At 39.6% G+C, this 13,276-nt stretch overlaps 1 pseudogene; it reads left to right on the forward strand.

Moving 5' to 3' along the window:
- Nucleotides 1-4,559: 4,559 nt before the first annotated feature.
- LOC105080324 (elongation factor 1-alpha 1 pseudogene) lies at nt 4,560-5,899 on the forward strand (annotated as a pseudogene).
- The last annotated feature ends 7,377 nt before the right edge of the window (nt 5,900-13,276 follow it).

Genomic DNA, 13,276 nt, shown 5'->3' on the forward strand with positions numbered 1-13,276 from the left:
CACACAAGACAGTATACAAACGGGGAACACTCAAACCAAAACCTGGACAGAGGCTGCAGGATATATTGCTATAAAGCATCCTGTTGAGAAAGCAGCAAAGTGACTACTTAGTCTTCACAGTGATTGGTTCTAATATTAGAATTCTCTTAAGTGGTAGGGAATTAGTCAGTGGTTACCTCATCAATCTTGGGAAACAGTTTAAGCTTTCCTTACGATTTCCAGAGGCATAAGCAGGAAACGATCCACGTCAAGTTCAGTCTTGCAAAATAAGCTAGATTAAGCCTTGCTTGTATGACCAAACTGGTTTCGTCTGCTTAGGGAATTTTCAAGGCTGGTTTTCATTTGTTTTTTGACACAGGTACTATTAAAAATCCCTGTATCAGAGATGAGGAAATGAGTCTTTATGAGATTCAGAAGCTTTCCAAGGTCACCGAGCTGGTAAACAGCAGAGCCAGGAGCTCAAATCCAGTTCTGAAGGACTGAAAGCCAGTGTCCTACTGCCTAAGTTTACAGGCAAACTCTCCTTGTGCATAAAAGTTGGCATGGAACTGAGTGCACAAAGTCAAACATGAGTGAAAAGGGCTAAGTGTTTGCATTTTAAACATGGAATATGCTTTGCTTCCACAAAGACATACATTTCTCTCTCTCTCTCTCTTTTTTTTTTTTTTTTTAATTTTCCCAATTTCTGGAGAGATACATGTGGAAAATATTTCTCTCAAAATACCAAAGGTAGTAATGTGAGCTTGGGGATGAATGGCAGTGGATACCCAGGCTACAGGCCCAGGTGAGAAGTGGAAGTACTGTGCTTTGCTGGAAAGCACATTTCCTACCTCAGTGATTCTCAAAGTGTGGACCCCTGATCTACAGCATCAGTATCACTGGGGGATTGTTAGAAATGCACCTTTTTGTATCCAGGCTCCCTGGTGGGGCCTGCAGTCCGTGCCTTAACAAGGCCTCCAGGTGACTCTAAGGCACTGCATGCTCAGCTTTGCAAACCAGTGCTCTCCCTAAAGGGAACACCTACCACTCCCTTCCAGCTGCTGGTCTCCAGGAGGGGAATGAGTCCCAGGTCATCAGACTCTCCCACGTTTAAGGAAGCCGGAAGGATCAATTATTTTCATCCTCCCAGTTTTTAAATACTGCCCCAAATGTTTATAATACTGTATAAGCTAAAGAAAGCATGGCTGGTTCTGGCCTACAGACCAGCAGCTAACGACCACTGAACAGAGTTATATTAAATATTAGATTTATTTTATTAGTAACTATGTATTGAAATATTGATTCATTGGCCAAATGAATTACAGCCTTCTTTTCATTTTCAACTGCTTGTTGTTGGGGCAAAGCAATCTCCCAACCTTACAATAGGACTGAATGGAATTGAAATGTTTTGATTATTAAGGATATGGGGCCTTATTGTAAGGACAATGGAAAATTATTGACAGATTCAAATACAACCGTGATTCTCCAAAAATTGAGTCTTTAAAAGATCGGTTTGATTGTGTTACAGACACTCGATGGCGACGTGTGGATGTAAAACAGATTGGTTAGAAAGTTATTCTGGGACTCTTAATGGGATGTGGTGTTGGGGGGGTGGTAATAAAAACAAAGAGAACAACACAGATTTAATCAGCATTCAGGAAGTTGAATGGATATGGCTTTGTAGTTACTGGTCACACGTCAATAAGTCAGGAAGGCCTGGTGCTAAGGGCCATCACTGAAACCAGCCTACAGCATTCATACTCCAGCCTACTCTGACTACCCACCCCACAGCTCCACAGAAACCCAGGCTTATTCTGGCTCCCTGCACCTCCCATAACTACATCATGTTCTGAATCCCTAAGCCTTGTGCGCCCCACGTTTGCAAATGCATATACTACCTTGAGAAAGCAAGTAACCGCCATTTATAATTTTAATCCTATGGGAAACTGTGCTGAGTTCCAAACCAATCAGCTTCTGGAAAATAGCCTATTTTAAAGTTAGACAGTCCTTGCCCTTTGTTCACTATGGGATCCCCGTATTTAGAGCCCCCAAACTATATCCTCACTTAGTTATGAATTCTAATAAGGTTCTGAATCCCTAGGACAATTTTTTTTTCTATGTCTCATTTTCCTTTATTAGAGAAAAATACATTGGCACAATTTCATCCTGCCGACCTGGCAAATGTCTTCCTGCTTGTCAGCCAAAATCTAGGACATTAAATGTTGATATTATACCTATATTGAAACACTGAACCTCTCAGTTTAAGGTATATTTATAATTTAGGGCATTTTGGGTTTCCAGGGCAAAATAAATGAAATGAGCACCAACTGTCTTTGTACTTCATTACCATCCATCCTAATGAAAACATGGTAGAGAAAATTTTATAATACACTCATTTCTTTTAGGGGTTGAGAATTTAGGATCATGAATACTTATCAAAGAAAGATTATAACCCCTACAAATAAAAGGAAATATTAGGTAAGAAATAGGCAGCGCATATTAACTCAATGCTCTGAAGAGCATTTTTTGAAATACATTAATCATTTGGAAATTCTTCATTAGCTAAGAACCATTCTTTTCAACCTAGATGTGCCTATAAAGGGGTTAGGTCCATACAGTATACACTCATTCCATGAAGATAATAGATGAAAATGTGAACAAGAATTCATAATAATATATTTGTATGGTCTTGTACAATTACACATGCTTTCCACCCAGTCTTAAGACCCACTTCCCTCTTTTTTTTTTTAATTTTATTTTTTATTGAAGTATAGTTGATTTACATTGTTAGTTTCAGGTGTACTGCAAAGCATTTCAATTATACATATACATACATAAATATACATATATTTTCAGGTGCTTTTTCCATTATAGCTTATTACAAGAAATTGAATAGAGTTCCCTGTGCTATCCGGTAGGTCCTTGTTGTTTATGTATTTTATATATAGTAGTTGTATCTGTTAATCCCCCAAATCCTAATTTATCCCTCCCCTCCACTGCTTGCCCCTTTGGTAACCATAGTTTGTGTTCTATGTCTGTGAGCCTCTTTCAGACCCACTCCCCTTAATCTACCTTTCTCCAGTAGGTAAGGCTCAGATACTCACTGTGGGTGGAAAGGACACACCATGAGGCAAACAGGAAATAGAAGATTTACATCAGAATAAGTGGCCCATCAACACATCTTAGGTACAGGAAAGAGCTCCTTTTTCCCTCTCATGATACTAGGACCCAAGGGAGACAGAAGGTGTAGGCACCCAAGAAATACGGACAGAAAGAAGACAGATGGACCTTGTCCTTTCGCTTTGGCTGTTCTCCAATGAGACTGCAAAAGCAGTATTTAGTGAGATAAAGTCCTATCCATCCTGATGATGGCTGCTTATTTAGAGAGAAGAAATGTTAGGACATCGTCCAGATGAAGAAATGGACTTCCCATTTGCACAGGGAAATTGAGAGTTTCATATCGTCCTTGCTGTGGGCTGCCTTTTGCTATATGGAGTCACCCTCAACTTAGTGGGATTAGGAGCGAGGTGGATGAGAGCTATAATTTCTAACTATTCCAAGATTAAAAAAGAAAATGAGCCAGAATTCCACTACTACTATGCTTTTCGGGAATATTAAAACGAAAGGACTTGAGATTTAGAATTGATGCTGGGAAGGTATTATCTTTATATGAGAAATAGAAGCTACCTAGTAATGGAAGAATCTGTAGGCAAAATTTATCACCTTTCTGGATGCTATTCCTTAAATAGAGCTTCTTTGGTTAGTACTTAGTAGTTAGAATCAGTAAGCATAGCAGCATACGGATTTGAATATCGCTGTTAAATTCCGTATAATCAGCAAAATGCAAAGATGAATTAATATTATTTCATGTTATTTTGTTTTCTGCTCAACAGAAGTAAGTTGGTGCAAAGTTGGACTACCCTGTAAAAAGAACTAGAAATTTTTCTCTTTCAAGGTCATAGGGAAGGAAACTGAGCAAAAAAAAGAAAGAAAATTAAATGTTAAATCTGAGTCAGATCTAATATTTATCAAGCATCTCTACATTGGCTAAAATATTTAATCCTCTCAAAGCCACCTGAGGCATAGGCATTACGATTGCTGCTTTATAGATAAATAAACTGAGGCTTGGGAATTTAAGTAGCTAACTGAAGGTCACACAGCAGAGACTGGCAAACGCAGGATGCAAACATAGGTATATTTTATGTGGATATTTCTGATTCCACATTCTGTGCTCCTTCCTAGGGCATCTTAGTTACCATTCGATCCATTTTACAGATAGGAGAACCAATAATTATATCTTCTCTCCTTTGACAAGTAAGAAAACAGCAGCTCAGAAAATTAAGCATCTTCCCAAAGTCACATAATTGGTTGATGCCACAGAATTCAAACCTACTTTTTCACAGTGGATTTGCCTCCAGAACACAGGTGCTATGATTAAATCTAAGTCAAAGTGAGGAGGGAAAAGATTCATATCAACATTGTCATCACTGGACACACAGATTAGAGCAAGTCTACCAACTCTGGCCATCTGATCTAAAGATATGATGGAATCAACAAATGAACCAAAAAAACAAGTTGAGAAGGAGGCTGCTGATATGGGAAAGGACTCCAGGTATGCCTGGGTCTCAGATAAACTGAAAGCTGAACGTGGGCATGGTGTCACTACTGATATTTCCTTTAGAAATTCAAGACCAGCAAGTAGTATGTGACTGTCACTGATGCCCCAGGACCCAGAGACAATCAAAAACATGACTGTACGCAGAGCTCAGGCTGACTGTGCTCTCCTGGTTGGTCTTGGTGAGACTGAAGCAGGTATCTCCAAGAACGGGAAGACACGTGAGGGTCTTCTGGCTTACAGACTAGGGGTGAAATAGCTAAGTGGTGTTAACAGAATGGATTCCACTGAGCCACCCTACAGCCAAAAGAGATGGGAGGAAATCATTAAAGAAGTCTGCACCTACACTAAGAAAGTTATCTAAACCTCAACACAGTAGCATTTTCTGGTTAGACATGACCATGTGTATAGTGACAACATGCTGGAGCCAAGTGCAAACACGCTTTGATTCAAGGGATGGAAAGTCCCCATAAAGATGGCAAGGTCAGTGGAACCACACTGCATGAAGCTCTGGGTTGCATCCTGCCACCAACTCTTCCGACTGACAAGCCCTTGGCATCTTCCCCTCCAGGAGGCCTACAAAATTGGTAGTATTAGCACTGTCCCTGCAAAGACTGATGTTACCAAACTCAGCATAATAGACACCTTGGCTCTAGTCAATGTCACAAGTGAAGTCTGTTGAAATGCATTACAAAGCTTTGAGTGAAGCTCATCCTAGGGACAAGGTGGGCATCAACGTCAAGAATGTGCCTGCCAAAGTTGTTCACTGTGGCACCGTGGCTGGTGACAACAAAAGTGACCCATCAGTGGAAGCAGCAGGCTTCCCAGCTCAGGGGATTATCCTGAACCACCAAGGCCAAATCAATGCAGCCTACACACCCGTGAGGGATTGACACACAGCTCATGTTTGCTTGCAAGTTTGCTGAGCTGAAGAAGAAAATTGATTGTTATTCTGAAAAGAAGCTGGAGGATGGCCCCAAATTCTGTAAATCTGATGATGCTGCCATGATCTAAAGGGGTCCTGACAAGCCCATATGTGTTGAGAGCTTTCCTGAGGACCCTCCTCTGGGTCGTATTGCTGTTCAGACAGTTGCCATGGGGGTCATCAAAGCTGTGGATGGGAAGGCAACAGAAGCTGGGAAGGTCACCAAGTCTACCCAGAAAGTTCAGAAAGCTAAGTGAAGGGGGAGAGGTATAGCTCAGTGGTAGAGCTCATGCTTATCATGTGCAAGGTCATGGGTTCGATTCCCAGTATCTCCATTAAATAAAAAATAATAGTGATAATAAATAAATACAATTAATAAATATTGCCTCCTCCTCAAAAATAAACAAAACTTAAAAGAAAATATTTCTTTTAAAAGAAGAAAGCTAAGTGAATAATATCCCAGTCTTAGTCAGTGGAAGAATTGTTTGTTTCTGTCGACCCTTTAAGTTTAATGGTAAAAGACTAGTTAACGACCTGCATCATAAAACCTTCAGAAGGAAAGGAAAAGGTTGTGGATCATTTGTTTCGTGTGTGTATGGCAGTTTCATTAGTCTTTAAGATCAGGACATTTTAATGGAAACACCTTGACCAAAAATCTATCACAGAATTTTAAGACCCATGAAAACAAAGTTTAATGAGAAACCTGTGTCTTTTTTTAGGCAAGACTGTAAATTCCTATAGTCTTATTTAGGTAAAAGATATAAGTAAGAGTCATCCATAGTCTATTTTTGGTGTTCCATCCTTTGACATCAAAATTTGATAATTCTGGGTTAATTTTGTTTTCTTGGTGGGAATTTTGGGTTTTTTCACCTTGTCTAAGAGGAAGAATCATCTCTGTTTTTTTGAGGACACAGTGAAAAGCTGTGGGAGTCTGTTGGTTGCAACCCCTTAGGTTAGGACAGACAAGCAAAATAGTATTTTTGTTTGTAGATGAGCTCTTGTAAGAAGATCAAATTCTGTAATATTGAAGTCCATGTGTTACATACAACATTTTGTGTAGTTATATCAACATTGAGTAAATTTGTTGGTATAATCTCAAATTTTAGTTTCACAGTTATTGGAATGTGCATTCTCACATTTACAAACATTGAAGTAGTTTAAAGGACCTATTATTAAGTAGTAATCACTGCCCTGCTAGAGTTCATTGTATCTAGAGTCTAGAAAAATAAAGCTATTGAGAAAATAAAGCTACTTGAAGAAAAATAAAGAATTCAAACTCAGAACTTCTAATGTCTTCTCCAGGATTCTTTTCATTCTGCAAAACTGTAACATTCTATTAAGTCCAGTGTTTATCCTTTTTAATGCCATTTGTAACCTTTGCTTACCAGATACTGCTTAATCTAGATTACATTCAGGGTCACCCTGCTTCTTAAAGCCTAGACAAGACTGGTTTCCACCAACACACCTTGTGTTGAAAGTCCAAATCTCCCTCCAAGATTTCTGTCTATTCCTGGGGACTTCATGTTCTCACGACCACCTCCTGCTTCAATGGACTTCTTGTTCTCCACTTGGCATCTCGCAACTTCTTCTTTACTGTCTGGGTTCTTGAGCTACCTTCCTTCCTTTTAAACACAAACAAACAAAATTGTGCACACAGAGCCTTTGTGTAGCAGATTTTACAAAAAGTTTGGGGAAATGAAGACATAGAGGAGTTTGCTCTGCCAACCCATAGCAATTAGAATTGAATAATAGTCATCTTGTTCTAGAAAGTCTTAGGCTATTTTCCCGTGTGGTTCAGCCATCCTCTCTCCTTTCTGTCCCCTTCTGCCACCAACAACTTTTTTTTTTACTGCAAAGTTAATTCTGCCCTCCATTGGTTCTGCTCCCACTCTGAATCTGTGGTGGGCTTGTTTTTTCATAACTCAAATATTCCAAGGTATTTTCTGCTTTTAAGACCACTTACTCCCAGCAGAAATTCTGCTATCAATGTTTAAAAAAGCAAAATAATTTTTTAAACCATCCACACTATACGACGTGTTCAAAGGAGTACACAGGGAAGAAAATCTAGTCGTAAAGAGTGGCTAAGGTGTGTATTGAACTAATCCGCAAAGCAGCAGTAGGTACCATGTGCAGAGTAGCGTGACCATGGGTTGATCACTGGGAAATCCCTCTTGAGGAAGTATTTTTTTTCTCATAAAAGTGCCTTTAAATTGACCACTGGAACAGCCATTTGTCCTACTCAAGCACCCAAGACACTCCCCTAACCCAGAGACTCTGAGTCACTTAAGGTGTTTCCTAGTGCTTATGTTTTATGAATAAAAGGAAAAATGTCAAATACCACCAATGTCTTGGTAGCTGAGATATTTAGATTTAAAGAAAGTTAGATGCAGAAAAGGATCCTCCTATTTTGATTGATCTAGCATCGAATAGGGAAAGAAATGCACATGACTCAGAGCCCCCTTGAGCCTCACCAGCCTCTGAAAACAATGAGATCACACGATATTTAACAGTTCAGTCTCTACAACACGCCCACCTTCCCCTGGGGCCCCCCAGCCTCCTGTCCTGAACGATTACAAGGAAGGCCAACACAACAGAAATTCAGCTAATACAACGATGAAAATTAAATTGCTTACAATTACAGGGAGGAAAGGTGTCTGAAGGCTGAAGAAGAGTTAGTAACTCTAGCAGGATGACCATGAGCAAAATGGCCCACTTGAAGTTTAAGTCACCTATGTCGTTTTCTGAGCTTGAGTCACCAAGCCTCAAAGGTAACAGCTTCTAAATGTCCATCTGTTTCATTTATTTTAGTTTTATTCTAAGGTTATCTGGGGTTTCCATTTCTGACCAATGGAAAAGTATGGACACTCAGAAAGCAACTGACTTTGGGAATGGAAATCGGTTTAAGTTCATGTTGCTCTGTTTGTGTTACAGGCAAAGAGGTAAAGTTAGTGAAAAGGCAACCTTGCAAAACAAGTTTTTAAATAATGCTGCTATCACAGGTCTTTCATTCCTCTCTGGGTCTAAAGTTGTTTCATTCATAAAGGTCTAGCATTTGGTGGCAAAATCCGAGCTGAACAGACGTGAGGCTGTCTGCAGTCATTATTCATCCTGTTTCCTAGGAGTGGTCCTGTGATTTCCTGAAGAAACAGGAAAATGCCTGGCTACAGCATGCTCCTCCAGCCACGCTAAGAGAGGTACATAAAAACTGAATGCAGAGTCAACCTTTCCAGTCTAAGACAGGCTGAGTTCCAGGACACGTCTGGTCCCAAGGGTTGCAGATCAAGGGTCGTGTACCTATACTGGAATTTGAGAGCAAAGTTGAGGGAGTAACAGCAAAAGGGGGAAGCAAGTATGACTCCAAGGGACCCTATTTTCAGAAGGCCTGATTGGAACATGTGGTCTGTCAAAGGCAGAGGATGCCAGAGGACTGCTGTAGACTTGGGGAGTCGTGCAGAAGCTCTGAGGAGTGAGAATGTTGGGGAAACCCTGTCAAGCCCTCCAGCCAAAGCCAGACTCGCCTACCAGGGCCTGCAGCCCAGCCATTCATCACCACTTACAAGGCAGGCTGACGAGGGCCGCACAGCAACATGGCAAACATTCTCGTGGAAGTTTCCAGGCTCCTCCTTTTTATGTTAAGAAATCTGATCGTTTCAGTTTCCAGTATTTTCAGTGTTCATTTAATTTTCAGAAAAGGGATGCTTTATTTTTATTTTTTATTGAAGTATAGTCAGTTACAATGTTATGTCAATTTCTGGTGTGCAGCAAAATGTTTCAGTCACACATATACATACATATATTTGTTTTCAAATTCGTTTTCATTCTAGATTACTCCAAGATATTGAGTATAGTTTCCTGTGCTGTATAGAAGAAATTTGGGTTTTTATCTATTTTATATATAGTAGTTAGTATTTGCAAATCTCGAACTCCCAGTTTATCCCTTCCTAGCCTCTTTCCCCTTGATAACCATGAGTTTATTAACTATGTCTGCATCTGTTTCTGTTTTGTATATAATTTCATTACTGTTTTCTTTTTTCTTTCTTTCTTTTCTTAAAATTCCAATATGAGTGATATCAGATGGTATTTTTCTTTCTTTTTCTGGCTTATTTCACTTAGAATTATGATCTCCAGATCCATCCACATTGCTACAAGTGACATTATTTTAATCTTTTTTATGGCTGAGTAATATTCCATTGTATAAATATAGCACAGCTTCTTTTTCCAGTCATCTGTTGATGAAAATTTCCATGTCTGGGCTACTGTAAATAGTGCTTCTATGAACATTGGGATGCATATATCTTTTTGAATTAGAGTTCCCTCCAGATACATGCCCAGGACTGGGATTGCTGGATCATATGTTAAGTCTAGTTTTAGTTTGGTTTTTTTTTTTTTTTTTGAGGAATCTCCATACTGTTTTCCATAATGGCTGCACCAAACTGCATCCCCACCAACATTGTAGAAGGGTTCCAGAAAAGGGATGTTTTAAAAAGACAAAAGAGATAGGAGGTAAATAAAGATTTACTTAAATAGTTCTTACCCTAGGCTGCACATCAGAATCATTTGGGAAGCTTTTTAAACTACCGATGCCTAAACCTATCCTAGAAACACTGGTAAGGAGGTCCTGAAGTGCTGCCAAGACACACAGAGTTTTCAAAGTGACCCGGGGAGCTTTGATGTGTAGGTAAGGTTGAGAATAATGCCTTAGGAAAATTTTTTAAAAATTTTAAAAGGAGAAAGAAAAAGACCTTTTCCCTACTTATATACAAGGAATGAAAGTGCCAAAGATCCAGAAAATCCCAAGCAGTGTGGCAAGTACACTTTGCAGTTTTTGTTTTAATCACATGTGCTAACCACACAAAGGAAGTTTCATTTCCACAAAAACTATCAGTTTCTCTTTCTTACTTATTGTCTGCAGTCCTAGACACAGAACACAATTTTCAGCCAATGATTTCATCTTCACCAGTCCTGAGGCCATGGACGTATCCTGCATTGATGTGCCATCAAGGATTAAGGGAGTGTCTGCTATACGTCAGAAGGGAATACAGTTTCCTCAGAAATTCTCGGGTGTGTTGGATGAAAGAAAGCAGAATCAGTGTCTTGATGGAGCTAAGTTCTTTCTCTTTCTTCTGCTGGGGTAGCTGCATAATACAGTCCACATTCCTTACATGTATGCCTCAGTAATTTGGCTCCAAGGATTCATATTTTTCATGTGTGGTCCAATCAAACGTATGTTCCGAGCTATCATCCATTCTTCTCTCTCCGCGTGGACTTCTTTCTCCCTTCTCCTCCTTCAGGGCTGTTTCCCAGAGGTGTTGCCTTTATCCCCAATTCAAGTTGGATTCCCCACTATCGTTGCTAAGAACACCATGTGTTTTTCTTTTATAGCACTTATCACAATGCAACTAAATGCTTACCTCTGTGCTTATTAGTCTGTTTTCTTACAAGATGATAGAATATGTGAGGTCAGGAACCAAGTCTGTTTTTTAGTTTCATTTGTTGTTGTTTAGCTATCTAGTTTGTTGCTGTTTACTTCGGTCTGATTTTTGTTTTTATGTTTTGTTTGGGGTTTGTGTGTGTGTGTGTGTTTGGAGATTTTGTTGAGTGGGTTTTTATTGGTTGGTTTTTGCTTTTAGGAGGGGAAGTTCCTTTCATTTTTATTACTGCACAACAAATCAATACCTAACATGAACACATAATGTATAATAAATAAATATTAATAGAATCAATGAATTAAATACGTCAAAGACTCAGGTAAGCTGGAGCCACTGAATATGTTCATCAGAAGGGCACTGGAAGGGGAGGAGGGTCTAGCTCATTGGTAAAGCACATGCTTAGCATGCACGGGGTCCTGGGTTCAATCCCCAGTACCTCCATAAATTAAATAAATAAACAAGCCTAATTACCTACCCCCCCAAAAAAAATTTTTAAAAAAAAGTTTACTGGAGACTTAATGAAAAGTTGTTAATAAAAGCAGAGATAATTGGAAACCAGAAAGCAGACTGAAGAAGGGCTGGGATCCCAGGGAAAGGGGCTAAAGTACACTCCCCTTTGCATACCAGGACTTGCAATTATTAGGTAAAAACAAAAGTGTCCATAATGCAAGACTTCAGTCAATGAGTCACACCTAACATGAACATTGACTTCAGAGTTGCACACACCATTTTTATATAACCATGATTCAGAACAAATACCTTGATGATGATTTATTTGCCATGGCAAATGCTTAATTGTAGTTTGTTTTGTTGGCATTTATTTAAATGTCAGTAAAATTCTCTCCCACAGACATTAAATTGTATAATTAATCATTCACGAAGCCTTCTTTAATCAACTTTTCCTTAAGTATTTCAAATTCTCGCCAGCCTCATTCATTTCCCCTGTGATGATCTAAGTATTGGTGGTAGGTGATAGATTGACTCTGTTCTCCCAGAGCGCATCTTTCTTTAGAGTTTGAAAACATTCATCTTCACTCATCTGAGTTATCATGCCTTGGGGCCCAAGCTACAGTAAACACAACATAATGAGTAGCATCTGTCAACCCCAATGGCAAGTGATGTCAGGCATTCTCAAGTTCCTTGCATTTTTATGACAAGTAAAATAATTTGATCTATACGCTCAGTGAGTCAGTCAACTAACATCTCTGCAACGGCCAACCATGAGTCATATCAGGAAATAAAATTATATATACACTATGATATATAATATGATACGATATATAACACCATGTCTGCCGTCGTGGAGTTTAGAGTCCAAGCAGAGAGACAGGCATGAAAGCAAATAGGAGCCGTGAAGGGTTACAGCAGAAAAATGGAGACAAGTATCATCGACAGAGGAAAAGACTGGAGTTTGGGATAATAGGGGGTCAGAATGGCTTCCTGACTTGAGCTGTATCTTAAAAACTGAGTAAATAGGGGATTGGAGTGAGAGGGGTCATCAGGGGAAAGGGCAGTCCAGATATTTAGAGGAAATGGATCAAAGACACAGGAGCATGAGACAGCATGACGCCTTGAACATGGTGGTCATCAGGCCTCTAGCCGGTCACTGGGCACAGAGCGGGGCTCAGTGAGAAATGAGACCGGAGAGGCAAGCGGAGACCAGATTGCGTGGTCTTGTGCGCTGTGCTGAGCAGTTTGGATTATATTCTCTTGGCAAAGTAGCATCTCTGGAGTGTTTTAGATAGGAAGCAACTTGTTGAAATAGATGTTTTTAAGCACTTAATCTGGCAGTTGTTTATAGGCTGATTTAGTTGTTAGAGATTGAATTTGGGGTCTGGAGACATTTCATTCATTCATTCAAACATTTTTAAAATACCTTTTAAGTGACAGATACTGTCTAAACTCTCGGAATACACCAGTGAACCGAAGAGACAAGATCTCTGCTCTCACAGAGCATTCTAGCAGAGGCAAATAGATAATAACCAGACAAGGGAACAGATAAACAAACAAAAAAAAGAATATAATGTTAAGCATTGTACAAAACTGAAAATAGGTTGACATAAGAGAAAATGTTGGATGGATACTTTAAATTGCATGACCAAGAAAGACATCTCTGAGCAGAATCTGAATGACAAGAAAAATCGGTCAGTCTATGATTAGGGAGGTTAAGCATTCTAGGCTAAGGAACAGCTGGTAGTGAGGTGAAAACATCTTAGCCAGTTCAGGGACTGGGAAGAGGGTCAATGTGCCCAGTGAGTAACAACAAGGAGGTGAGGGGTAAGCAGGTAGGTTTAGCAGATAGACCCAGAATAGAATTTAAAGGCCATA

Source organism: Camelus bactrianus, chromosome 33 (genome assembly GCF_048773025.1).
Source record: "Camelus bactrianus isolate YW-2024 breed Bactrian camel chromosome 33, ASM4877302v1, whole genome shotgun sequence".
In the NCBI taxonomy this organism is placed as follows: domain Eukaryota; kingdom Metazoa; phylum Chordata; class Mammalia; order Artiodactyla; family Camelidae; genus Camelus; species Camelus bactrianus.